Here is a 5,513-nt window from a genome sequence, read left to right on the forward strand (position 1 = left end):
AGTAATAAATGTTATTTGCAGTTAACAATTTTCTTTTTTCTTTATTACAATATTTATGGCAAGACTAGGTATAACTTTATTATTTTGCTTTTATACCTTTACGCGCACTTAAATGGACACTAATAAAATAAAGGAGTGTATAAATATGGTGACAAATGATTAGTCACGTATCTATCTGATTTAGTTAAAGATATTATAAGAAAAATACAAAAATATAGTTTTAGTCTGTATGTAAATGCTTTATTTGTCATCATTACATTATTATACTAGGCTTTGAAACAGCGACGTCGCATTACTTTTTTGTATAAGAAATTTAAGGTAATCAAAATAGCTTAAATAGTTTCGGAGTTTAAGCTGAATATTCTGTAACAAGATTTTTGTAGATATAAGATTATAAGTGTATAAATATATGTAGCAAGTAATTACAATTACCTTCTTCTTTGGTGGATCATTTCCTGCATCACTGAAACCTTCATTTGACAACCCGTTGCTTTCCGGTTTGCTCTGAGAATAAGAATAAATAGCTAAAAATACAGTTTTGTGTAAAGTATTTTTTAAAGCTTAATTTATTTGTTTTTAATAATGCCGGTAAAAAAAATAAAAAGTGAAGTCCCGTGTCCCCTACTGGGGTATGGGGCAGATGATATACATCTGTTTTACTGATCAATTTTTTTTATGGATCATAGGTGATCAGTCTTCTGTGTCCTGCCAGACCGAGACGTTTTTTTTTATTGTGCGTCCCCACCGGGAATCGAACCCAGGACCCCTCGGTTCTATGCGTTAACCACTGTACCAAGGAGGCGGTCTAAAAAAATTAAAAGAGGTTGTCTAATTACAACATTTTTCTACCTCTTAGGTATTACCTATTTGCTTCAATAGTTTACACATAAATTCTTTGTCAACGTCATCTAACAGAAATTTAATGACGGCTCAAAGCCTTATTTTATGGCGACCTATATTAAAATTCGTAGGTAAATAATGCAAACTTTTCAGTGTTTTCCACGTGATAATACACAATTCGCTTTCATACTTAACTATAAAAGCGTTCCTATTCTTTATATTTTATGCAAGGGTATCTTAATACATTTATCATGAACTTCCTTTCCGGCATCATTATCCGGGTTACAAGTTATACCCAATTAAGGTACCTATTATTTCCACAAAATGATTTTTCAAATTTACGGTATGTTTTTTATTAGTGCGCTAATTAATTATTTGTAATTTTAATGTGTAATTAAATTACCTAATACATAGATATGAACTAAGTACTCTTAAATTAATGAACAGTGGCTTTGTATGTATCAACCTTAAATCAAATCAAGATTAAATTAGTATATTCAAAACATAGTATTTTTATTTATCTTTCGAAGGATAGATATATTATAATGGATAATATGATAATGGTTGACATTGTTGATATTGGTAACTTTCGGTGAATCAGTTTTATCAAAGCTAATTACAATAATAAAAGTACCTAAACCTAGTTTCAAGGAAATTAGTTTCATTATTCATTTATTTACAATTTGTATTGTATTATTATTATAATAAAACGTTTATAGTGTATTGCAATAATTTTTATTCATTCACTCATTCATTAAGCGTAGATATTTTTAACGCTGTTAAGCAAATGTATAGACAACCATACATAGTTATAAAAAATTTAACTAAGGGTCGTGGTAGAACACTTTGAGTTTTAGTTGTCACTTGTTTTTCTTGCTGCATCATTACAATAAAAGTATATTTCAATACCATCGCTTCATTTTTAAAACCTATACTCCAATAAACGCGATATTTAGTGATTAGTAGGTAGTGTCGGTTTCGGCCTTGCAAAACATTTCCAAAATACTTAGGTAATATTGCTTCAATATCTATACAGAGTGCATTTTTTTGTTCTTGTTATAAGCAGTACATAATATGTGCCTGTATATTCATTGAGGATGTTAGATATCGTAAATGCCGCAGCAAATTATTACAAGGGCACACCTCTAGACACACAAACATGAAGTCTTATCATAGAGTATCCTTTTTCTATATTAGCTTTCAAACAATTCCTTTTCTTACAAATATTTCCAATGGATGTAGTGAGATGAATGTCACTCGAGACTGTTTTGTTTTGTCACTAGGTATACCAAACATCACAATCTTTGCATTTTTCTGGTATGCTTTTTTGTGTTTTATTTTTACTTTTTCACGTCTCCATGTGTTATCATAAAAATGTTAATCATAAAAAACATAATGTTAACCAAATTAAAGGAAAGTTGGGCAATTTTGGTAGAAAGTTTTACAAACCCCCCGAAAGAACCTTTTTGCTTATTAATAATAAAATTATTAATAATATTTAAATTTAACTAAGAGTTATAACGAATAAAATACATCCATCAAATATTTGTTTATTATTTTACCGCTGTGTTATAAAAAATAACGAAGAACAGGTAAATAAATGTTTCAATGGCATAAATAGATAAAACAGTTATCTTTTTGTCATTGCACTTTAATTAAATTTGGCAAAGATCAGCTGATGAATACTTAAGACCTTATTATATTTTTTTATTATGGTTGGTTTATTTTAAATGTAAATATTTTTTTCGTACACAATTATATTTAAAGTGTTATTATTTTTTCTAAATAAATAAATTAACCTTTTTTAAAAATATTTCTTAACCGCCTACCTACCCTGCATTATTATTACTTTTATAATATTTTGTCAATCTAATCAGGCTTAATGGAATTTATTATATGACTGTGCATTAAAATAAACGTAGGTACGTATTTTATCTCATATCACCAAATAATTAGCAATATATGATATTGAAAATAACAATAACGCATAATTTACACAAATCACGTGTCCATGTCCATACACTTAGCCATTTGCTATGCCCGTTGTCCGTTACTCAGTAATTTTCCTCGTCATTTGGGTTGCCTGGTAGAGAACACGGCCAGCGTAATATTGTAATAAATACTATTAATGCAAAAATAACTCTGTCTGATTGTCTCTTCCTTACGCCTAAGCCCCTGACCCGATTTGGATGAAATCTGGTGACTCGAGAAAAGACAGTTAAGGTAATTTTAGCAAATATATTTTTACCCCAGAAATCCCACGGGAACGGGAAGTATACGGGGGAAAAACCCGGAGCATTTGTTCTTTGATTATGCATGCGATGGCGCGGGTTTTAAGCTGTGAGTTTTTCATTCACTCTGACAAAAATGTCCAAACACAAAATGATTTAAAAAAAAATGTTATTTGTGTCGATGCTTTTTGCTTTTATTTTCTTACAATAATAACACTGACTTCAATGCACTTGCTTTTTTACATTGCATTTTTATTCATACAGAAAAAACGATTAAGTGTTCAAAACAATAAGATTGAATTCAAAAATCTGTTTATAAAATAATGATAGATAGATTACCATTTTGATATATTGAGATGAGACCTTTCACTATAGATCCAAGGTTTCCAATGCACGGCGCATAAATAATATAAAAAACACTACACCACTAAAGGATTAACTCACGAATGAAGTTCTGGGTTGTAATCAGCATGGTTTTATATAATTATATCTATCGCCGGTTTGTCTTGCTGAGCTATATACTTATCTAAGCTAATTTTTAAAATGATTATTCTTATCGGGGTAGATGGAGTTCAGTTTTCTCTTGTCAATTTCTTTTCGAAAGGGAGGGTCGTTCTCGTACCGTTACAGTTACCTTGTTAGAAGGAGACTTTTCCCTTAACTAATCTCTACCAATAAAGAGACAAACACATTTCAGGTGAAATGCACATGCATCAAGAAGACAGACATACAAACATATTTTAGAAGTTACATTTATGAGAGACGTATTAATAACACAGAGAGGTTAAATTTCGAATCATAGCTATCGAAATGCCGCCCATTTGCTTTATTAGGCGTAGGCATGTGTTGTATTAGGCGATTCAAGAATGCAAAAGTGTAATTGTTTTATTGTGGTTTTTCATGCTTAAAGATTCCTCAAGCAGGCCTTGCCTTTTTCGGAAATATCTATACTGAATTATAGAGCTGAAGAGTTCGTTTGTTTGAACGCACTAATCTCAGGAACTAATGGTCCGATTTGAAAATTTCTTTCAGTGTTACATAGCCCATTTATTGAGTTAGACTGTAGGCTATATATGTACCACGGGCGAAGCCGGGGAGGGGCGCCAGTATATGTATATGTCGATTTCGGTCTTGCAAACTTTTGGCTAATATGAAATAACGAATAAAGTGCATCGATTTTATCATAAGCCCATCAATCATCTTATACTAGCATAATACCATTTAGTACTTGGTTCTTAATTTGATAAGAATGCTTAATAACGTAATAATAACTTATGTTATTCAAATTAGAAGATAAAGTTTATGAGATTTTTGTCGTCGTAAAATATCGGAAATATTTTGATAGCATATTTGTTTTATGAATGAATATTTTTTTATAAATTGTAATAACGCAGATAAGGTATCTGACCAATCAAGGATCGGGATCTAAAATTCATCACATTAGTTAACATGGGTACATCTCTTCCATACTGCAGGTATCTACATAATAGCACATTAAAATTCTTTCGAATTGAAGAGATTTTTTTTTTTCATAAATTTTGAATCCAAAACCAAACAGTAGGCGTGACCTTGACTCATCAAGAAAAAATGTAATTGTTCATATCGTAGATTAGCGTTCCCATAGTGCAAAGTTGTAACTTGATTAGGTAACGTTTAATGATAAAATTTAATAAGCACTTACTTAGTAGCAACATTTGATTATGAAAATAACTTTTTAATTGTTTGGACTAATTTAGAGAGAGACATATACAATTTAACATTAAGTAAATAAAATAGTCGTTTCCAAACTTCTAATAAAACAAAAGGAAATTATTTCTCGATGAAGTTATTAGTTATTATTTACATAGCTTCTTTGGATACCTAATTCATTGGAATTAACCAAAAATGATAATAGACCATCGTCGAAAGATTATCCTTTAAATCGATTATAATGATCTTCTACAATTACCTATAATTTGTTTGTTGTTTTAGCCCTAATTATAAATTCTGACATCTATCTTCTTTAAGGTGTTAGAAGATACCTACTTTATAAAGATTATTTGAGAACAACTTCAAATTATTAGTGAGTGTGTACCTTGTGTTGTGCTTCTAAAAATCCGAAAAGAACAATTAACATCAGTGGCGTAGCTAGAGGGACAAGGGCCCTGGTGCATAGGGAAAGAATCGGGCCCTCCTCCCCTCTTTCAAAGCTGAGGTTAGAGGGCCCCCTGAGCTCCGGGGCCCTGGTGCACTGCACCACCTGGCCCTATGATAGCTACGCCACTGATTAACATGTTCTAGTCGCCGCGGCTGCGATGGCCGAAATATCGTTTCGTCTCTGAACTATTATTATATTCTATGTGTTTATAAATAATATGAATATTCTAGAGTGGGAGTCGAGCACTGCTTCGGCACAAATTGGGTCAAGCTCGCACCGGGGAAGTTACCACACCCTCACAGAAA

This window comes from Zerene cesonia, chromosome 15 (assembly GCF_012273895.1).
Source record: "Zerene cesonia ecotype Mississippi chromosome 15, Zerene_cesonia_1.1, whole genome shotgun sequence".
NCBI lineage: Eukaryota > Metazoa > Arthropoda > Insecta > Lepidoptera > Pieridae > Zerene > Zerene cesonia.